The 24,311-nt window shown below is 47.8% G+C and overlaps 1 protein-coding gene across 4 annotated transcripts in view; it reads right to left on the bottom strand.

Moving 5' to 3' along the window:
- PITPNM1 (phosphatidylinositol transfer protein membrane associated 1) overlaps positions 1 to 24,311 on the bottom strand; it is a 317,763-nt gene that overhangs the window by 140,351 nt on the left and 153,101 nt on the right. The window lies entirely within an intron of this gene.

The raw sequence follows: 24,311 nt of genomic DNA, 5'->3' as shown, positions 1-24,311 counted from the left end.
CACAAGCATTCAAAACCTTTTGGAAGAGGGTGCTACCTACCCCTGCGCCTGTCTGGAGAATGGTTACTTAGACTGTGGTTAGGCTGCTCCAAGCAAAACTGACCTACGATTTAACAGCTACCTCTCAATACCAAAGCACAACACAACCAGCAGGTCTCCAACTGGCAGCAGCAGCACTTTCAGGATGCTGTCTTGGAACAGCACCTAAACAAGAATTGTGTCAGAACTCGAATATTCATTCATTCATCCACCTATACATTCATCTCAGTGACTTAAGCACCCGCTTCAGAAATCTGTCTGTAACCTACATATCACTCACGCCTTGTTCATGTTCTGTGAGAGAGGGAAGGTTGCTTTGTTATTGCCATACTTCCCCTGTTCTGTGAGGCAGTAAAGCTTGCACTGCTGCTTCCTGATTTGTACTTGTTCCGTGACGGGAAAGGCCTGTGCTGAGGCTGCCCTAGATGTACCTGTCCTCGGAGGTTGAGAAGCTTGCGCAGTGTCTGCCTATGATGCACCTGTCCTCAGAGGTTGAGAAGCTTGCACACTGTCTGCCTATGATGCACCTGTCCTCGGAGGTTGAGAAGCTTGCGCAGTGTCTGCCTATGATGCACCTGTCCTGTGAGGTTGAGAAGCTTGCACACTGTCTGCCTATGATGCACCTGTTCTGCGAAGAACGGTGTGTTCAGTGCTCTTGCCCCATCTTATAAAAATACAAAGGATATTTTGAATGCACTTGCATAGCATGCCCAGGCCAGTCAGAAGCTTTTGTTGGACCCGGGGCAAACACCAGTTGCGGACCCTGCCCCAGAGACCCTGGTTTTAATCACAGCTTCACAGCTTGTCTAAACTATGTGGAGCTTCACATTTCAAAGCGCCTTGAAATAATTCAGTTCAGGATGTGCACAGCACAAAAACCTCGCACATATACAGTACCATAGACCACAGTGTTGCCTCATCAATAATAAAGGCCTTGTATTGGCTGCTACTAGAAAACTGCCTAACAAAATTCCATTCATTCATTCATTCACTTGTAAAATTGTCATTAGGGCAGAAGGGTAAAGAATGTGATACCCATCCAGGATTGAAACTGCACAATGTCTAATCAGGAAGCCTGGTGTCAATCCTGGCTTCCAAGCTTGACCAAACAGTGTGACCCTAGGCGATTGCTTTTCTTCACTGTGCCTTTTTTCCGTGATCATCGCATGTGACAGCACCTTCAAATAATTCACGTGCACCACAATTTCTCTTGTAGGTGGTTTAATAGGCCCTGATGTTTCTCCGTAGGAGGAAGAAAACTGACATGCGTCGATTAATTAATAAAGCTGTCATGACAGAAATGGTGTGGTTCACTAATTCTAATAAAGGCTGCTCAGTGCAGTGATATCATGTAAGGTGCTAAAATGAAACAATCCAAAATACACTTTTTATGTAAAAGCTCACACCTCAGCTATAAACAAAGTGGCAGTCAGCAACAGGTGCAGCATGTTAGGTGGTCTGGGAAAATTCAATGGTTTTATGTCTGAGGTGTATAGAACACCAGCCGAATAGAAGGGTGGGAGAATTCCAGGGGCATTAAACATCGAAGAGCAACAGATAACATGTATGGACTTTATTTTTCATGTCAACGAAGGTGTCCTATTCTACAATCACTTCTGGCCCTAGCTGAGGTTCTAAAGCAGATGTTGATGGCGTCTGTAGAGCTATTGCATTACAGCGGACACCATGGTTGCCAGCCGTGCCTCAATAACCATTTGCCAGAGCAATTCAAACCACTACACAGAAAGTCATTTGCTGCCTTGACACAAACCATAGGATCAATTTCTGCTTACAACTCACCAGAGGATAAATTACTTAAAAGTTTCAAATTATTTTTAAAATTACTTCTTACATGTCATTCACTCTATTACTTTTCCTTGACACTATGAAAATTGATGTCTATTGCAGGAAGGTGCCCTTTTTGTATGGTCACCCCCACACTATTGCCCCAATGCTGATGGTTATGACTCTGAAAGTGCAATGGAGCCTGCGAACCAGGCCCCAGTGCCAGTGCTCTCGCCCTAAATATGATGCAAGTGAATTGTTAACTCCAGTTGGCAGGACTTTAACTCCCTTATAAGTTCCTGGTAAATGGTACCAGTGGTACCCAGGGAATGGGAGTTTAAGGGGTCACCAAGGGAATGAAGCACTGTTTGTGCCACCCTGAGTGACCCAAGTAAACAGCAGTCTGCAGGCCTGCCATTGAGGACTGCAGGACGGTACAAAGTGTGCCAACTCAACTCTGCCCTCACCACGTGTGGCAAGGTCAAAGCACTATTTTTAATATACGCCATTCACCCCTGAGTTAGGCCTCCTAAGCCCAGGAGGCAGGGTGAATTATATTTAAGGTGTGGACAGGTAAGTGGAAGATTATATGTCCCTATAGTAGGCTCTTTCCATTAAGGGTTATTATAAGTGGTCAGGGGACCGGAGGCTAACATGGGCTGGCACCTGGGTATCCCGAGGGTGCCAGGTCCATTATGGTCCCACTGAAATATGTAATGTTTTGTATCAAATGACTTGTTCCATCAAACCTGACTTTATTCCACAGTCTGATTTAATGTGACATGCACCCAGGTGGCTACCTTAGAGGATGCCAGACTGGTTGCCCCAGCCTTTCCTGTGCCCTGGCTGGCAATCTGCAGGTGCTGCTGCCAAACTCAGGAATCTGAGCCCCTGCAGGAGGAATGAACACTCCCAGGTGTCAGAAACAAAGGCTTGCTTGGGGAGGTGGTATCACCTACCTCCCCGACAGGATGGCTTGTGAAGTGGTACATAAAGGCGGTGAGTTTAAAAGCCCACACTGCCTCTGATATACAATCAGGCTGACTCCCAAAGGAGGACAAAGACCTGCCGACAGGCACATTTGCACCCCGACTGGCGGGAAAACGAGGTAATCAGGAGGCATACACCCCAGAAGGCTAGTCACACCTCTAGGGTGGGCTATCTGGTCTGTACAGCCAATGACGGGATCTGCCATTTTAAAAGGTGGTAGAATGGAGGGTTCTGGGTAGAAAAGGTGGCACACACCCCCGGATGTGGTCACCACAGGGGGCATATTAGCCGCTGGGACTAATTGGCTACTTGCACTCACAGCCCTAATGTCCCTAAATCTAGGATAGGGGCACCCCTGACGCCAGAGCCTCAGATCTGACAAGTTTGCAAAATGACAATAAGAGGAGATCCATGAGTTTAACTTCAGGACCTACACAAACCAAAGGCGCGATAACCTCCACCTGTGACAACAATCCTTTAACTGCACTACAACAACTTCTCCTGGACCGGAGACTGGCTCCAAAAGAAAGGGGAACCACTCTGCAACCCAAAGGCCGCTCCAGAACTCCCTTGGACAAGAGGTATTAGTCCCCTGCTGCTAGAAGGCAAATCGCACTCCTGGACCAAAGAAATCCCTGCCCATCGCACCCGCCAATGGATCGCCCAACAGTAAATGATTCAGTGCACAGTGGGAGCTGTAGTCCTGACCTTCAGCAAGTTTCAGAGACGTGGAAGTTCGAGCCAGCTCCATTTGCTACTACCAAGGCTTGTTGGTTGTCAGTCTGGCTACCACCTACTTTGTTCGATGCTGTGCCTCGAGGGAACTCCGTAGCAACTTTAACCCGTCCCCTCAGTGGCTCCGTTGTTGAGATTTTGCATCTCCTTTCTCACCAGCACTGTCCAAGCAGCAGATCCAGCACCCGCTGAACTCCAGCTCCCCACAGTTCGATGCACAGCCGCTGCTTTATGAAGACCATGATAGGTGCTGCCTTGGGCCACAAGAGTGCGCAGCATTAATGCGACGGCCTTGCGGCTAGCGCTTTATGAGCAATCAAATGACAATCATACGCGGAACTCAGAAAATCCTTGCGCTAAAGATGCTTCATTGAAATGTAGTTGTACATGGGTAATTTGTTGCCAAAGCACAAGGATGTAAAAGGATATAAATATAAATTTGAAAAAATCTGGAATGCATTAAATTCCTTGCTCATTGCCTACCCCCGCAAAAAACCCTTGTGTAACACTGTGCAGTAAAGTTATTACTACACTTAGTATTGCAGCAGGATTTAGCACGTGGCACAAAATGGTGCAATTTGTTTTTTTCCAGTACAGGAGTCAGAAGTAGGACTCTTGCACATCTATTGCACACGTCCAGCCACAGTGACACAGATGTGGAAACAGCTGGTGTAATACAACTATCCTGAAGCTTTTTGCTGCCCTAACAGTCCACAGATATATTAGGGCCTATATTCTTCCCTTTGACAGCTCTTCTGAGTAAGTTACAGAGTTTATCTGTGTTTTGGAATTCACTGCTGTCTTTGGAATAAGAATGTCCTCTTCCTGAGTCAGGAGATCCAAAGAAAGGGGCTGTTGGGAATGGATGGGCATGTGGAACAGGCACATTTATATGGGGGTGGGAAAGGCATGCCTTATGTAATCTGTTCTAGACCTGGCACATGTTTATCCTGTTAAGCTGTGCCAGGCTGAGACATGGGTCGCAATGTTCCCTTCTACACAGAGGGGACCAGCACACGTCCTCCCTAACATAAATGGCTGTGCAGTTCCGCAGTGATGGTCCAATATGTCCACTTTTGGTAACAGGACCAGCTGATGTCATGAAGGGCGTCCTTTATAGGAAAAGGTGGCATTGCTTCATCATTAGGATGGGCTCCTCGTCGGGCTGGCACGGCAATGCCAGGTGGGCCCCTCGAAGGGCTCTCTGCCGGGGGAAACGGCCTTTACTACGCAGCCGTAACCACGCAGGCGTTACCATGCTTGCCTGAACCACGCATGTGCCTGAACCACGCAAATGTGTGGTTAAGGCATCATGTATTTGCATGCTTTGGGCACACAGCAGAAACAGCTCGGAGATGAACGTGGCGGCCTGGTAAGGGGGTGGGGCAGGGACGGGGTTTTAGGACAGGGCAGCGTATGTTTTAGGGTTGGGGCGGGTGAGGTTGGGGTAGGTTTTAGGGTTGGGGAGGTCGGGGTAGTTTTTAGGGCAGGCTAGGTTTTAGGGCTCAGGACGGGGGCAGGGGTCTGGGTAGTTATTAGGACAGGGTGGGTTAGGTTTTAGGCTTCAGGGCCGGGGTAGTTTTTAGGACAGGGTGGGGTAGGTTTTAGGGTTCAGGGCAGGGTCGGGTTAGTTTTTAGGACAGGGTGGGGTAGGTTTTAGGATTCAAGGCGGGGGAGGAGAGTCAGGTTGTTTTTAGGACAGGGCGGGGCAGGTTTTAGGTTTCAGAGCGGGGGTGGAGAGTCAGGTTGTTTTTAGGACAGGGCAGGGCAGGTTTTAGGTTTCAGAGCGGGGGCAGGTGGTCAAGGTAGTTTTTAGGACAGTGCAGGGTAGGTTTTAGGGGTCAGAGTGGGGACGGGTGGTCAAGGTAGTTATTAGGACAGGACAGGGTAGGTTTTAGGGGTCCGGGCGGAAGGTCAGGGTAGCTTTTAGGACTGGGCAGGGTAGGTTTTAGGGTTCAGGGTGGGGACAGTAGGTTGGGGTCATTTTTAGGACAGGGTGAGGTAGGTTTTAGGGTTCAGGGCGGGGGGTTGTGGTAGGTTTTAGGACAGGGTGGGGCAGGTTTTAAGGTTCAGGGCAGGGGGTTGGGGCAGTTTTTAGGGCAGGGTGGGGAAGGTTTTAGCGTTCAGGGCAGGGTCGGGGTAGTTTTTAGGACAGGGCGGGGTAGGTTTTTCGGGTTCAGGGCGAGGTAGTTTTTAGGACAGGGTGGGGTAGGTTTTAGGGTTCATTCGCATAAGGGCAGGGTTACTCATGGTGGGGGGTGTAGGGCTCAGGGAAGGGGAGGAAGGGCAAGTTATAACAGCTTGGTGGTGGAGTATGGTATCAGGTGTAAGGGGGCAGGGCAGGGGACAACTTACCCGCATGTTCCTTTACCAAACATGCTTTCACAATGACATTTTTTGTAAAGGCATGCATGGTAAATACGCGCTTGTGGTTGTGACCGCGTTCTTAAGGCATGCGTGGTTCAGGCATGCTAGAATCCATCATACAACCCTCTGCCGGAGATCTTTTTCTTTGCCTTTAAATATGGAATAACAGATGTAAACCCTCAGAGTTATTGTGATGGAAAGGAATCTGTGATGGGTAGATTGGCCAAAAGAAGTATAAAGATTAAAATTATATGAGAAGTTGTTTTTTTTTTTTAGGTTAAAGGTGCTTTTCTTAACATTAACATGAGTGGGGACTCTGGAGTTCAAAGAAAATTGATGTTTCTTGCCAGTTTTGCCCTTTTGCTGGATCAATCACGATTCCAAATAGGAAAGTGATTGAAGCCTCTCTAAGTCGACCTAAGAATAGTGTCCTAATATAGCGTTTATATGGTAGCCATGGAATCCACAATATGGGAGATAAAGTTCTACTGACACGTATTTTCTACAATTAATAAACAAACAAGACAAACAACAAATAGAGAAGATGATCAATACGTCACAATGCCCTTGTCAATTCTGTGCACCATAGTTGATGGTCAGAGAGCATTCATCCACACGCGGGACATGTCAATGCTGCAAAGATGCACCTGAGGTGGTGTCTGCTTTTCAGTGCCCCACCATAATGATAACTGTATTTTTAAAAGGGCGTGTCTAGGCAAACAGGTTATGTCACAGGCATGTGCCACACTGTCAGGTGATTATTTTTCTCACCTGAATCCAGGAGTTAGGTCCCTTTGGAACCCAGCGGAAGAGGATTTATAAATCCGCCATCTGTAGGGAGTAAATTTGTAGTCACCAAAACATTAACCAGTAAGTCCCCTAGGGATCCAGTTTTAGTGCTGCTTACTTGGTCAAATTTAAGGGCCAGATGTATCATGCATTTTTGCAATCGCAAACAGCCCAATCGGGCGGTTTGCGATCGCAAAAATGCATTTTGGTATGTATTAATTCCAATTTGCGATTCAGTAACTTGTCACCGAATCGCAAATTGGAATTGCGACTACATACCGATTCGGTATTAAGAAGGGGCTTGTCAAGGGCATTCCTTCCTAATACTGAATGACAGGAGGAATGTTTTGTGACCAAAATGCGGTCGTGAAACTTTCGCATTTTACCGCCTACATCAAGTAGGTGGTAACCCATTCGCAAACGAATGGGTTACCACCCTTAGGTAACCCTTACCCATAGGGACCCCTTCCCCTTTGTGATTGGTAGTGAAAACATTTTTAAGAGAACTTTTCATTTTTCTTTTTTAAATGCATCCTGTTATTATTTAAGGAAAACAGGCTGCATTTATTAAAAAAATAATAATAATAAGATTGCTTTATTTAAAAACAATCACAGACATGGTGGTCTGCTGAGCCCAGCCGCCCCCCATCCCTCTGATTATAGACATTCACAATGGTTCGCAAATTGCGATATACCTCATGAATATTAATCAGGTAGGTCGATCTGCGGGCCATTGGGAATCGCTAAATGAAACTCCTGCAGTTTCATACAGACAAATAGAGATTACGTAATTGCGATTCACAGATAATCGAAATTAGGTAATCGCTATTAGGTAAAATTATACATCTGGACCCAAGTCCCTGTGATTCACATACCCGACTCCATGGTCACGGACAGGAGTATGCTGAGGGCAGTCCTGCAAATTTCCGCCCACCTGTCCGCATCATAATTGTGTGTAACACCACAATGTCACAATGTGCAAATGGTGCTTTTATCTCAAGTTTTGTTCATGCGGCCTCTATGTGGGCACAAGCTCCCACCCACTATGGGTGCCATCTTAGGTGAACAAGCCCCCATTCTGGGATTTGTTTTTAAAAAAATGAATGCGTCTATACCAAATCCCAGCAGTTCTTATCAGATGCCCAATATTTGTTAATAACATTTTAAAATAACTACATCATTTTCATCCTCAAAAGAAAAGAGGATTTTTTAATCATCTATTTACTTTGTCAATCTGTTGTGCATTTCTACTGAGCCAAAGCAATCAGAGGGGACCTTGGCTCCATTTAGCTGAGTATTGGTATCTAATCCCATGCTATTGGGTGGTTGACATATCATTCCGCCTGCTGTGGGGTACTTGCCCTAGAATGCATGAGTTATGTTATACTGATTTGCATAGCATACTAATCACCTGAGAGGGTATCCAGGCGCTTGGGCAGGAACCAGGTCTTTGAGAACTACTTTACATCTCAAATGACACTTTGTATTTTTTATCCCATATATTGCAGAGGTTTGAAGATATGTTGATCCACACACACACACACACAGGCAGAGTCTAGCTGCTTAAAAAAAACAAGCACTGGTAAATTCAATAGGTCTGGCTTTAAAGTGGTAATAGATGCAGACTGGGGCTTGCACAAAATCTGAAAGGCAGGCACGCTGGCTCTGTCAGTGCTTGCTATGGTTGTGATATTATCATCAGTCCGACAGCCAAGCAACGGAAAACTGGAGAAGGGAATATCAGTAACACTTTGTTGTGCTTCTGGGTTCAGGCTGCAGCGGAACCGCCTTGAAGCAAGAGGAGAGAGGTCTGCCATGCCATGAGAAGCGCTGATCATCTGACTGGACCCTTCTGAGGAGCTCCTAGGAGTCTGTTTCTTGTCCTTGGCAAGAGCTCTGCTGACACAATCTGAGAGCGCCAACGGAACCCATCATATCAACCAAGAAGAACTGTGGGACTGAAAGCTCTTAAAGTATCAGAAACTGGGTTTCCAAAGGAACTGATTTTGCTAATCTCCTTACCCCCATTAGAAGGGGAAAAATGAAGAGGGAACATTCTTGCTGGCAGCTGTGGGAGCCTAGTGAAGAACTAGATTTAAAAATAAAGAAACAGGTACTCCCGATTAGGACTCCTACACCACTTTATCTATTGAGGTTTGTAGGATTCGGCAGAATCTGGGATATTGTTTTAGGTAACTTGAAATCAAAGGCGCTAGAGATCCTCCCAAGCTTTTGGTTTGAAGGTTTCGAAAATATAGAACTGGAAAGTCCATAGTTTCAATATTAGCTTTCTCGCAGACTATTCGATCCATTGAACAGGGTAACAATTGCTTCTCGATGGAATGGATACCACCATGAAGTGGTTAGAGCAGGGTGTCTTATGATCTTGGGTTCCTACTATCTCTACGGAAGTACTGGCATTTTTAATTTCCTGCAGTGGCGACTGGATATTTGCAACATTCAAGTATATTTTCTAGTATGATGGCAATGACGCAAATCCCACTCTATAGGGCTGGGATCGGGTTCTGAAAGACAGAGTCAATTCTACAACATTTCTTGATCCCATGATCCCTTCCGTCTATAAAGAAGTTGGTGCAGAAGTTCCCTGTGAACAGAACAGGCTTGGCCAATGAACGACTTAGGCTCTAACCCGGAACCAATCAGGATTCCATCAGGAGAATTAGTTTTGCTTCTGGCAACATTCTGTGCATCTGGCAGGTTCCCTGAAGGCCCTGGTGTCCATAAGAGGGTCTAAGATACAAAGGGGTGTCTTAGCTTGTACGAATGCCTCCGCTGGACGTTCTGGACACTGAGAGACACCTCAACAGTGAAGAGCGACTCAAGCAGGTCAGGGCACGCAAAAGGAGTAGGAACAGTGGCACTGGTGGAGGGACTCCAAGGCATCCTTGCAGTGTCCCAGCAGGTCCCACCAAGGCTAGAAGGGGAGGAGTTATCCTCACAAGAGGAGGGCCTTTCACTTTTTTTGATTTTCCAGCCTGGTGCTCTGATTGACCCAACAGGAAAGGAAGCACGTCTTAGGAGTAAAAAAAGGCAAATTAATTAATGGTGTCTGAAAAGGCTGGTGTAGAAAGCTGCCCTGGTGGGTGGTGGGTACCTATGTTACTCACACCAGGTCCAGGTATCCCCTCTAAGTGAAGTGTAGACAGTGTCTAGAAACCAGGCTCTCTAGAGGTAGCTGTGGATGAGCAGCCAAGGCTGAACTAGGAGACATGCAAAGCTCATGCAATACCACTGTAGTCACACAGCACTCACACACATGAAAGAAAACACCCAGTTGTACAAAAATAAAGGTACTTTATTTTTGGCACAAATCACCACAAAATACTAGCCAGGTGACCCACCCTTGGGAGGTGAGTAATACACTAAATATATACACTAGCAATCAGAAACCGGCATAGAAAAGGTTAGAAAACAGTGCAAACAGTAATAACCAATAGTGACACTAGGGGGAGCACAAACCATATACCAAAAAATTGTAATGCGAACAAGGTACTCCCACCTAGGTAAGTAAAATGTGTAGCGGGGAGCTAGGAGTACTAGAGAATCACAAAGGTAAGTAACACAGTACTCCCCAGCGACCAGGAAAGCAGGAGTAAAACATTGGATTTTCCCCAAACCACCCAAAAGGAGTAAAAGAAGAAAAAGAAGACACCCAGACCATCCTGCAAGAAAACCAGCAGTGGATTCCTGAAGGAAGAAGACCTGTGGAGAGAGGGGACCAAGTCCAAGGGTCACAGTGGAGTCCAGGAGGAGTAGGAGGTACTACCCACCCAGCTGTACTTGCAGGAGTTGGTCGATGGTACTGAAGAACAGGTCAGCACTGCAGCCCTGGAGCTGGTAAAGAGCTCCTGATGGATGCAGATGGAGTCCCACGCTGGAAGGAAGATTGCAGATGGGTGTTGGTGCAGGATTTCCACCAACAAGCCTTGGCAAAGGCAAACTTGCGTTAGTGGAAAAGAGGTGCTGCCAGGGACCAGCAAGGCCCAGGAGGGGGAGTCACAGGGGGCCCTCAGCGTCACAGAGAGTCCACAGGAGCAGAGGCAGCACCCACAGGAGTCCCACAGGACGGGGACACAGGAGTCGCAGATGGAACCCACACAGCACTACAAAAGAGGATCCCACACCGCAGGAGCCTGTTCTTTGCAGGATGGAGTGCTGTGAGCTGGAGCTACATATCGCCTGAAGATCCCTTGGAGGAGATGCAAACAAGCCTTGGCAGCTGCAAGAGATGCAGTGCATGGGGGTACTATCCTGTGTGGGAAGGCAAAGGCTTACCTCCACCAAAGTTGGACAGCTGGCAAAGAGGACCAAGAGGACTACTCCGGACCACCACCCATGATGCAGGATCCACACAGCTCAGGATGAGAGGAGATCCAGGCAGCCGGTTGTCGTTGCAGCAGGTGCCTGCGGTTGCAGAGGAGCGACTCCTTCACTCCAAGGGAGATTCCTTCTTCTTCTTGTGCAGGCTGAAGAGTTGCAGTCTTCTGAGGATGCACGGTGAGGAAATTGTTGCAAAGCTGGCAGGAGCCCCGGAAACGATGTTGCTGAAGAATCCTTTCTTCTTGGAAGCAGCTTGTCGGGTCCTGGAGGTTCCAGTCGCAGTTCTGGAGGTCAGAAGTCAAAATGAAGGACCCACCCAAGAGAGAGACCCTCAATAGCCCTGAAAGGGAGATTAGTCACCTAACCAGGTAAGCACCTATCAGGAGGGGTCTCTGATGTCACCTGCCTGGCCTGGCCAATCAGATGCTCCCAGAGTTCCCTGCCAACCTTAGAATCAAGATGGCAGAACCCAGGGACCCTCTGGAGGAGCTCTGGGCACCACCCATGGGGTGGTGATGGACAGGGGAGTATCACTCCCCTTTCCATTGTCCAGTTTCATGCCAGAGCAGAGACTGGGGGTCCCTGAACTGGTGTGGACTGGTTTATGCACGGAGGGCACCAAATGTGCCCTTCAAAGCAAGCCAGTAGCTTGGGGTGGCGACCCCTCCCATGCCAGTCACACCTATTTCCAAAGGGAGAGGGTGTTACCTCCCTCTCCCAAAGGAAATCCTTTGTTCTGCCTTCCTGGGCTGGATCAGATCAAGCAGCAGGGGGGGGCAGAAACCTGTCAGAGGGGTGGCACCAGCTGGGCTGCCCGGAAAACCCTGTAAGACTGGTGGTAGTAATGCTGGGTTCCTCTAAGGAGCCCCCAGAGTGCTTGGAATCATACTTCCAATACTTGCAACAGTATTGGGGTATGATTCCGACATGTTTGATACCAAACATGCCCAGATTCGGAGTTACCATTATGTAGCTGGACATAGGTAGTGGCCTATGTCCAGTACACATATAAAATGGAGTCCAGTAAAATGGGGCTGGAGTTTGTGGGGGCACCTCTGCTAGTGAAGGGGTACCCTCACACACAGGTCCCTGCACTTTGCCCTCTGGGCTGAGAGTGCCTATGATAGGGGTGACTTATAGTGACCTGGTGCAGTGACCTGTAGTGAAACTGTGTGTGTGTGTGTGCACCCGGTTCACACAGACTGCAATGGCAGTCCTGCAGAACCCTTTGCATGGGCTCCCTATGGGTGGCAGAATAACTGCTGCAGCCCATAGGGATCATCTGGAACCCTAACACCCTGGGTACCTAGGTACCACATACTAGAGACTTACATAGGGGCACAAGTATGCCAATTGTGGGGATAAAAAGTTACCAGCAACTAAATTTAGAGGAGAGAGCATAATCACTGGGATCCTGGTTAGCAGGTTCCCAGTGAACACAGTCAAACACACTGACAAACAGGCCAAAAGTGGGGGTAACCAAGCTAGAAAGAGGGGACTTTCCTACAGCGGGAGATGCCTTAAGTGCAGAAGAAGCACAGAAAACACTTGAAAGACTGTGGAACTCTTAACAATGCAAATGGTTTTATGAACACTGAGGTCTGCTTTAGATTTTGACAGACGGGTTACCCCATCGCAAGGGTAATGGATATCCCGTCCGATGAAATATAAATCCCATAGGAAATAATGGGATTTATATTTCGGCGGATGTGATATCCATCATCGCTGTGACAGACTAACCCATTCTCTGAAATCTAACTCAGGCCCTCAGTCTCTATATCTGACCCTTGTACTGCAGTGACCGGCTCTCTGTACCTCCTCGCAGCTCGTCCAATTTTCCTGGCCATCCTTTCTGCTCCAGTTAGGGTCAGTGGATCTTGAAGGATGCTGAGCCCTTTCTGGATCTGCATCATTGGGAAGTTTAGGGGTACAATCAAGGAGGTATCCTGGATGATCTTAGGAAGGATGGTGCACAGCCCCATGATCAGATCAATATCACGAAGCGAACAATGTGCACGAGCAAAGGCAAAGAGAAGACAGTGCCTGCTTCTAGAACTGATTTGTGCTCTGTTTCTCGGCGCTGATGCCACCTCAGTGGAACCGAATAGAAAATCAGCCGCACTTTGTTTTTCACTTAATTTTCAACATGCACATGCAGGCACCGGTGATGCAATTTCAGGTTACTATAGCAGACGAGACCTTGATGCGAGTGCGACCACAGCCTCGTCTCGCCACCGGAAGACCTATGAAGCAATACTGTTGCTTTTTATGTATAAACACAGAACGCAACACCAAGTCGGTGTATGGCTTATTTACATTTGCATGCAGCGTGCAAAGTCATAACACTTTGAGATGACATCCGTTTGAACTAGGAGTGGCGTCGGGGATTGCAATTCCTTGGTCCCGACGAAAGCCGCAGGGAGGGGCTTGAAACGCTAGACCAATTATAAAGTAGGGTCAATAAATCCAAGAACCCTTTCTCCTTTTCTTTCCATTTTAAATCACACCGCTTGGAGGACGGAATAAAACACAGTTTTCCTACCAGACAGGTATTTTTAACTTCATAAAAAGCCCCTCCAACGCCTATCCTCCATCATTTTGTATATAAGATACAGTGCTCCTGTGTAACGAGCAGCTAGCTGCACGCCCTGCTCCGCAGCGGAACCGGAAGGACCCAATGATGAAGCATGCCACCAAGGTGTAACCCGGATGGGTGAGGGATATTCAGCAAAAATCCTTGTGCATTTTCTAGAACGGAGGATTAGCCCACACGTCTGAGTAGGGCTCCTGTTTTTGATGTATATCTGACCAGAGAGTCTGCGCCTGTTTCACTATTAGCAGTGCAGTATTCTCGTCAGCAGTCCAGTTGTTTTTCCGTTCTAAGGTGATACAGGGAGAGCACCATCCTCATCAAATGAAAGACCATTTACCAAAGATCAGCAAACCAGCAGAGCTAAATTTGTGCCAGTGTTTGCCAGTGCTCCGCACCAGCTCCTATTTATAAACACCGGCACTTGTTAATGAAAGTACACCACATGGTGGCGCTTTCAGCCTATTGTCTGAGCACAGCATGCATGTTTAACAATTCAATGTATATATAAAAAAAATGCAAAAACTCGCACTTCCAACCCATCCCTACAGCTTTGGGTGACCTGCAATAGGACAAAATGTAACACATGTTTAGATGTGATGGTTAGAAGGTAATGCTGGCATTTGGTGGCAGTGCCAAGTGCTCAGAGTTACGCCGGCTGCAGTGGAATACCTTGAGCCCTGGCTTTATACTTTTACAAATTAAGCACTGCAAACAAGCATCAGCTCCTCCTCGCTAGCACTGAGGGACACCGCAGACCAGCTTTACAGCATGTCCTGTGCTGTTCTATGAGTCCACCCCGGATAAGCCTCCAGTGCCGTTCCGACACTAACATCTCGACAGTCCCACCACAAAGTATGTACGCTTGTGAGTTGTACATCATCAACATAGAAAAAGACACCATAGAGTCAAAGGAAACAACACATAAATGGTGATTTGAGAAATAGCTTTGTTCTGGAAGCATAGGCCAGGTGCTCTACGTCTTCATGATGTAATATTTTTATAGAGGTGTATAGTTAGCTCTTTCTTAACTTGAGGGAGGTTTGGGGCAGTCCTGGTAGATACAGGGATGTTGTTCTAGATGCATGGTGCATAGACGAAAAATGCGTATGACGTAGAGTGTAAAAGTTCTGACCTAGCCGGTATGAGCTAAGAAGTCAACTATTTCCATCTTGTTCACTCCAAGGAAACTGCCCGAAGCTGAGAGCATATCCATTCTGTACAATGTTGAACATCCATCTTCGTTTTGTTTTTTCCATAACTTGGAAGGAGGTGCGGTGCTTTATGCCACAGTGATGCTCATCACTGGGGACCGGAGAAGGGAATCGTTGTTTCAGCATCCCTTCCAGAGGAGAGTCATGCGTGGTGGACTAGTTGCGTCCTCCGCTTCGGGCCTGTTTTTGCCATGACTATGGAAAAGTACTGAGTAACTGTGGTGGTTTCTGCCAGCGATGAGTCTGAACTGGCTGATGAGAGAAACCTCTAGCTAAGGTCCTAAATTCTGGTCAGGCAAACTCTTAATCTCCAAGCTCCAAGACTTTAGAACGTCACAGCTTCTGCTTTCATCTTGAAGATCACACCATCAGCATCAAACTCAGAAAGAAAAGAACCCCAGACAGAATCAGCACCCCTAACCATCTGGTTTAGGTCAGAGAAACAGAGCTGTGAGGAACACATGTAAATTTTGTGAAAACATCCAAATCATCAAATCTCAGCAACATCCTTTGCAGACACAATAACCTGGACAAACAACACATGATCTTCTTCGAGCACCACCCAAAACATCTGGCTTTTCGCCTCTGGTCTGATAACATGTCAGTCGATCAGAGAAGTAACAAAGGGATCTCGCAAAGATCTGCAGAAGAACCATGAGGGTGAGGCCACAAAAAGACGATGAACTTTCAGAAACCGCTTCAGTCGAGCCCAGATGTTTGCTGCCCTGGTCAGAAGGAGTACACGAAGAATATTTATACCTGATTACCGACACGATCTGAGAAGCCCTCTGTTCTTCTATTAGATCTGATTAAACTTGGTAGTGTCGCTGAGGCTGCAGAAATAAAAATGTATGTGGTTGTCTCCAACGGAGCGGTTTTGAATGAGATCCGTGTCTCGCCAGGCAGATTTGGCAGGTATCCTATATTTGCGTTTGAGGGACAAGACCGTCAGTGAGGAACCCTTAAGCAGCCGTGACCACCACGAGATCCAAAAATGACATCTTAGAAGGAGAGTCTAGAGACATACGGTACTCTCAGAGATGGTGTCATACGATGCTGTTGCTTCACCAGCTCACCCCCGTGTCTGGAGTGTAGCATCCACGAGGGGTGGAGGGACTTGGGTCTGGACAGAGATCATTACCAGGGCCAGCTTTGGCGCTGGTGGCTTCTGGTGCAATAATCTTTTTTGACACCCCCCCCCCCCTCCGGCCATGACCTCCTCCTCGGATTCCCTCACTACCACTCAGCAAAAGTGCACCTCCACTTTCCATAGACCCTCCCTCTCTCACATACATTTCAATTGTTTTAAATCGCCGGTAAAGGTTAGCTTTACGGATCCACTCAGCTATCCACATAAAATACAGATCTGTTCTTGCAGCAGGCACATGAACCCTCTGCGCTACTTTATGGAGTCAAAAATGCCACTAGACAAAACTCTGATCTGCCTTTCCAGCTGGAACATTAATCACAAGAGTTATCTTGACATTTGTTTTGCTGCATGAAAGCTGGACACACAAGGAACTTTGCAGCAGGTGCTTTTGCTGAACGCGGCGCTCCTTCCTGAGGTCAGTGCCCATTTCCAGGTCAGCGCCCAGTGCGGCCGCACCGGTCGCACTGCCCTAAAGCCGGCCCTGATCGTTACGCACTGCCTCTTCTGATCAGGCGATGCATGCTCCGGGGTCCAGGCCAGAAGGAAAGCTAGAAGCTCGTCTGATTCCTCTGCTTGTGGTTACTGACGCTTTTCGGACTAATTAACAGGCATTATCTCTCTCGGCATTTAGATAGAAGTTTTCTACATTACGCAAGACCGAAGTCGAGCATCTATCACTGTCAAGGAACCCTGAAAATAACTGACAAGCAACTTGACAGTAAGATAGTCAGAGGAAAAAGCAGTGACAACGTAGCCCTCAACCTCTGTTTTGTTTACTGACACAAGTAGGGACGACGATGGCATCTTTGATGTGAGCAGTGGTGTAACAAAGGCCCCCGCGGCACTTGTGGTGCTGAGGGGGGAAGGGGAGGGCGGGGCGGGGGCGCGAGCACCAGGGGGCCCACTCAGCACAGTACCCTAGCCTGAGAGCTCCTGGCATGAGAGTGAGGCTGGAGGGGGCCCCTCCATATAATGTGCAGGGGCCCCCCTCAAGTTTCGTTACGTCACTGGATGTGAGGGACGCTTGGTGCCCCCCTAGAGCAAGCCTCGTTGAGCTCTGAGGCAGGGGCTGGGCTTCAAAGGTTGTCTGTGGGACACTGCGTCAGAGGGGACAGCGCTCTTTCCTGAGGGGGCAGGGGCTCGATTTGGAAGTGGGTCCAGGTTTCCTTGCAAGATGGTTTACTGTCCATTGCTTAAATTTGAAAAAGAAAAGAAAAATCATCCGAGAGAGAGATAGTGTGTGTGTGTGTGGGGGTGTGAGGGAGACAGTGTGTGAGAGACATGAGTGTGTGTGTGTGTGTGTATGCGTGAGAGAGTGTGCGTGTGTGTATGCGTGAGAGAGTGTATGAGAGAGAGGGAGAGAGAGAGAGACCATCCCTCGGAAAAAAAGACAAAAACAAGCTCTGTGACACAAACATGCTCTCTGACAAAAAGGATTTGAAAAGGTAGAAGGCGATCCAACCATTGAGTAAAAAAAAAAAAAAAAAAAAAAACCTTCCAAAGCCAAAAATTTAATTTCTAAATACATATTTCGCCAAAAGGCGGGCACACCCATGCCCGGGGGTCCTCATTGGAGGCGTGCAGCGGTATTCCTTAAAGGGACAGCCACGGTACCCCACTTAGGAGGCTAGCACCCCGGGACACGTTTAGTATATTTCACACCGTTAAAATGAAGAATTATGGGGTCTTCTGAGCTCACTAGCATGGTTAAGCTTATTCATAATTATAATTTAAAAAATGTTGCCTTTCGGCATCTGTTCTAATTACAATTTTGCAAAGCGAGGCCTCTTTAAAGGGGATTTCCAAAACCCCACACTTGGGTGGTGTTCAGCGCTAATGCATATTACTGAAAGTGCCATGGTGAAGAAATGTTTAGCCAGGGGGCTCTCCAGGCTGCGTTTTGAAATAAGCTTTCAGGTATGTATTCAATAAACCAAGTTTGTGTCAAGATTTCGCCTAAAAGATAATATTGTTTCCAGAACTGTCTGAGAAAGAGGACGAAACCACAGCTTCAGACCACCACAACTAAAAAAATAAATAAATACCTGAGAGCCACCACAGAGATCTAATGATCATTCAGCGACAATTGTCCCAAAGCATCTGAGCCATCTGCTGCTTTTCATCTTATACTTTGTTTCGCAGGGGACTCCAGCCAAGACCACTGAAGTGCCCCTGACCAGCACCTGCAACAGACCCCACTTGAGGGTTTTGCTTCACCCAGAAGACAAAAGCCTAAAGGTCACTTTTCTGACCGAACTTCAGCCGGAACAAATTTAGCAGCATTGGTGGTTGACTTGTAGGACAGCCTTCTGCAAGTCCCAGTGTTGCGAGAAGGCCCAATGAGCACTTCACCGCGTTTCACGAGTGCCTCTCCCTAACCCTTCCACATACTCTTCCCTCCTCCACCCCCCTTTACTCATCCCAAGCCTTTGGGTTGAGTAAATGAAGGATATACTCCCAATTAACACTTCTGGATTTCTTTCCTCCTCCACACCTCCATCACTCCAGTCAATCTAACTAACAAACTCTCATATCCGCGGCTCAAATTAACTCATAATAATACTAAAACTGTACTCATTATTTCCCGATACTAATCTATCACTAATTCTTGTTGGGTTCCAAAGTAGCGTGCTACTCACCGAAAAGCGCTTCGACGCTTCGTCAGGGGTAGTAAGCGCTATATAAATACGATTACAATACAATACCTTTAACACGACAGCAAAGGTCCACCACCAGTTTCAATATAACTGAGAGCTCCCACCAACTACCATAAGGTGGTGGAGGACTAGTTTTGATGTTTTACTTTTTTTGTCCCATGTGTTCCCGATAATAAATTTACTTTAAAATATGGTTCCCTGGATTTTAAGGGCCTGATTTAGAACTCGGCGGATGGGTTATCCCGCCACAACAGTCATGGATATCCCATCCGACGAAATCTTAATCCCATTATCTTCTACGGGATTTCAATTTCGGCAGACGGGGTATCCGTCACCGCCATGACGGAGTAACCCGTCCGCTGAGTTCTAAATCAGGCCCGAAGTGTTTTAACTGAATTAAAATTGGGTTTATGGATTTTCGCTGACATTCCCCGTCACCTTTGGTGCAGCCTTGAGCTTGGCCTGCGCTACCACTAGTGAGCCAAAGAGCGCTGCAATCAAAGATACTTACAACATGTCACCAGTTTGGATGTTATGGGAGCACAGATAGTTTACACTCAACCTCTATCTCTCTCTCCCGCCTACAGGTCTTTTCACACCATACACCAGGGCGCTAGAGGATTACTTCTGCCTTTGAGTTTCAGGGTTCCTCCATCCACCCATTCCTCAGGAGGGCTCAGGCCTCAGGACACTGCAATAAACTGGCGGTAGGGTCTACACTCTTTGAGGCAGATCTGGGAGTCTGAGCCACGTGAGAAAGGAAAGGGCCAGAGCTCCTACGCAGGCACATAAGCAAGATCATGTACGTAAGCAGGACGCATCATGCCTTCAAAATGCCACAATGCATTTGAGATGAAGCGTCCATGTTTTACCACTTCTGCTCCTTAGTTGAAGAACAGAGGAAGAAGTTTGGGTATTGGGCATGGCCAGCCACCCATCGAGTTTCTTCTACATCTCGTGAAGGGCACTCAGATTAGAAGCACAGAATGATAGGACCTTCAAAATGAACTTAGTGCCACTGACTCTAGCAGCAAAAAATGTGGGTCGTCTGAGGTGCCCTCCGACTGGAAGAGGCAACAAGGGAAGGGTGCCGACACAGGAGATACACGGTATTCCCTGACCCTCCTGGCCTCACAGATGAAAACGATTATAAATTATAGGATCTTAATGGTTTGTAGGGGTTCAGAAATGATCTGTAGACAATTTAGAGAAAGATATTGTGTAATATTTTATTGCAATATATTCTTAGGTTTTTTTTGAAGGGCTAAATCAAATAAACTTTGCCCAGAGGAGGCATCATCACCTGGAAGCACTTGACAGCGATTGAGAGGATTTGTGGAGATCCTCAGTGCGCCTGTAATCCTCCTGAATCCCACCAAACGCAGAAAAGGGGGCAATGCCCTCAAAGTAGTTACTTTGCGTGGCATGAAGGTGGTGGAGTGAACACATGATGGAGGCAAGGGCCAGCCAATGAGCTGTAGGCTTCTGGAATGCGGTCTGTGGAAATGCTGCACCAAGTGTGGCCTGGAGATGTCAAAGGGACAACATTCATTTTCGGATTGAGTGAGCCTAAGAGCAGGGTCTTGATGGGGAGATATACCCTTGTCAGTGGGTGAGAGAGAGAAAGAACTGTGTCACCAGGCACCTGAGCAACGGGGAAGAAACCAGAGGCACCTTCTTGGGATCAGGAATCTATCATCTGGATTGTAAGTGGTATGCAGGGACTGGCACTATTGGCACAATGTACCTTACACCATGAAAAAGATTGCCTTGAGTGCCACATAAAAAAGAGTTAGAGATATCACAGAACATTGGCATAGTAGTCACAAAGAGATTAAAAACAACATGTACTGGAGGCTTTCTTCTGTGGCTCCCTGGGATCCAAATCAAGGAAAATCAAAAGAGAGTCAAAGTCAAAGGGATTCTCTATGGCTCCCAATCTTTATCCAGGAATCTAGTTTCATGGACAACGCGCAAAATAGGAAAGACAATATAAAGGTGGAAAGATAAATGATATAAAGCAAAATCTCATAAAAGAATCAACATATAAAAATGGATTCACTTGAGGACTGAACACCTGCAGAACTCGATCGGGGTGTTTGAGGCTCCCCGGCTCAACGGAGGGGGCGGAACCCTACTTCCAACACTGCAGAATGTTATGGGGGTTTTAGAAGAGAGGAAGAGACCCAATACATGTGGGCAAATGTCATAGCATTAAATTTAGAAGAGGACCAGGAGCCGTAGGCACATGGGTGGGGAGGAAGGCCATTTTGGTATTTCAGATGACCAATACCCAGAATAAGGATCAATCTATAAATGCAGAAAAAAACAAGAAGGAACCTGCAGTATGATTATCACAAGGTTTTATAATTACCCACACAGGCAACAGAAACAGGGAAAGATCTTTAGAAGATGAAAAAGAAATTCCTGGCCCTTTGAAGTCAGTAAACTTCCAGGTAACCAACAAGAAGAAGAAGGGACCTCTTTGGTGTCTCGACAAAGGCAGAATCTCTCTTCAAATCAGCTGGGCGGGCAGAGGGAGGCAATGAAAGGGATACAAAAGGAGAGGGGGGTTGGATTTGACATGAGTTGAGTTTCCCACCATCCCTAAACCTATAGGAAAATTAAGCAGTGCAACAGTTGTAAAAGTCACTGAGACACTAATAGGTACAAACTACTGAGTTTAATCGCGAGCATCTCTGCAGCGCATGGACTTGAGACTGAGATCACAAAAGATGTTCTTCTTTATATGCTCATAGAACATATTTTGGGGAGGTTCCAAGGGGGAGGGCATTCCACCCCCAGAGTTGTTGGGTTTTATAAAGAAACAACTAAAAATAGGGTTAAATCATCACCATAGCCATCCCGGAGGGATACAAAATCACCCGTAGAGACCGTATCAACAAACCAGGAGGAGGAATTGCCATAATACACAGAAATTCCATCAGGATTTCCACCAACGCCAACGACACCCTGGACGCCGCAGAGCACCTACACTTTCAGATACACATCAACGCCAACACCACCTTGAGAGGAATCCTCATCTACAGACCACCAGGACCCCGTCCCCCATTCTGTGACACCATCGCTGATGCTATCAGCTCCCACGCCCTCACCTCCACGAACTGCCTACTCCTTGGTGACCTAAACTTCAACCTGGAGAGCGCTAACGACTGCAACTCCACTGCCCTGCTGGACAACCTCGCAAACCGTGGCCTCAAGCAACTGGTCACCTCACCCACCCACTCAGCCGGTCACACGCTTGACGCCATCTTCTCCTCCAGCAGCCCCATCACCTTCACTCACACCACCGAACTCCATTGGACTGACCACCGCTGCGTCCACTTCTCTTTCCTGAAGCCCACCACCACCAACATCCTATCCCTTAACGCAAGTGGAACAAGATCTCCAAGGAACAACTGATCTCCAACCTCACCCAAGCTCCACCACCCATTACCAACGACACCAACACCGCCGCCCTCAACCTCACACGATGGCTCGACGTATGCGCTAACTCCCTCGCCCCCCTCAAAAAAACCAACAACACCCGCACCAAGACAGCCCCCTGGTTCACCGCAGAACTTCAGACTTCCAAACGAGAATGCCGGAAAATTGAGAAAGCCTGGCGCCAAGAACCATCAGTGGGCAACTTCTCTGCCCTCAAATCAGCCATGCGCAAACACCACCAACTCATCCGGACCACCAAACGATCCTTCTACAAAGAACGCATAGACAACAACGCACACAACAGCAAGGAACTTTTCACCATCATTAAAGACCCTCCACACTCTCAAGACCTCTGCAACTCCCTCTCTAACTACTTCCACTGCAAGATCGCAGACATACACAAAAGCTTCATATCGTCGCCACCCACAATCGTCACCACCGACGCAGCCAACAACACAGCACCCTGCCGCGCCAACGTGCTGAACACCTGGACCCCCACCAACGAAGAAGAAAGCAGCACAACCATGAGCTCCATCCACTCTGGCTCCCCAACAGACCCCTGCCCCCACCACGTCTTCAACAGGGCTAGCCAAATCATCGCTCCCCAGCTCCAGTCCATTATCAACAGCTCCTTCGAGACCGCAACCTTCCCAGATATTTGGAAACACGCTGAAGTCAGCGCTCTGCTTCAAAAACCCAAAGCAGAGCCCGAAGACCTCACAAACTACCGACCTATCTCTCTACTCCCCTTCCCCGCAAAGGTCATAGAGAAGATAGTAAACAAACAACTGTCCCGCTTCCCGGAGGACATCAACATACTCTACGTCTCCCAGTCTGGATTCCGCAAAAGCCACAGCACCGAGACTTCCCTCATCGCCTGCACAGACGACATCAGGACCAGATTGGACAAGGGTGAAACCGTCGCCCTCATCTTTCTAGACCTCTCTGCAGTATTCAACACCGTATGCCACCAAACCCTTCGAACATGCCTCTTCGACGCCGGAATTCGCCACAAAGCCCTGGACTGGTTCACCTCCTTTCTCTCTGAAAGAACCCAAAGAGTTCACCTCCCATTCTGGTCTAAGGCCACCAAGACCATTTGTGGGGTCCCCCAAGGATCCTCACTCAGCCCCACCCTTTTCAATATCTACATGGCACCGCTCGCCAGCATCGTCCGCCCCCACGGCCTCAACATCATTTCATACGCCAACGACACCCAGCTTATCCTCTCCCTCACGAGGAACCCATCTACCGCCAAGAACAACCTACACGCCGGACTCCTCACCATCACTAGCTGGATGACAGCAAGACACCTGAAATTGAACTACGGAAAAAACGAGTCATCATCTTCGGACCCAACAAGACAGCATGGAACGACTCTTGGTGGCCTGCCACCCTAGGACCACCCACGCACGCAATCTTGGCATCATACTTGACTCATCTCTCTCCATGACTCAACAAATCAACGCCCTATCATCCTCCTGCTTCAACACCCTCCGCACGCTACGCAAGACCTTCAAGTGGATTCCAATAGAAACCAGAAGAAGGGTCAGCCACGCCCTCATCAGCAGCAGACTGGACTACGGCAACGCCCTCTATGCAGGGACCACAGCCAAGCTTCAGAGAAAACTCCAGTGCATCCAGAACGCCGCCGCACGTCTCATCCTCAACCTCCCTCACCACAAGCACATCTCCGCCCACCTCAGATCCCTACTCTGGCTGCCCATCAACAAAAGGATTGTCTTCAAAATCCTTATCCACGCTCACAAAGCCCTCCACGACACAGGACCGGCCTACCTCAACGAACAAATCAACTTCCACATCCCGACCCACCAGCTCCGCTCTGCCCACCTCGCCCTCGCATCAGTCCCCCACATCCAACGCACCACCTCCGGTGGCAGATCCTTCTCCCCACCAAAACCTGGAACTCCCTCCCCACCAACTTACGCAAAACCCAGGACCTCCTAGTTTTCAGAAAGCGCCTCAAAACATGGCTCTTCAAGCAGTAACACCCCCAGCGCCTTGAGACCCTACCGGGTGAGTAGCGCGCTTAAGAAATTTGATTGCCTGATTGATTGAAATACTATTGGGAATCTTATCTGACAGCTTTTATTCAGCCCTCATCTAAATCACACACTAAAAGGATCTCTCTGTAGTGCAACACGCTTGGGCATTTGTACACGCCTTTGCAAGCAGATCACGACCTA

Source organism: Pleurodeles waltl, chromosome 4_2, assembly GCF_031143425.1.
Source record: "Pleurodeles waltl isolate 20211129_DDA chromosome 4_2, aPleWal1.hap1.20221129, whole genome shotgun sequence".
NCBI lineage: Eukaryota > Metazoa > Chordata > Amphibia > Caudata > Salamandridae > Pleurodeles > Pleurodeles waltl.
This window is presented reverse-complemented; position numbering and strand designations above follow the sequence as displayed.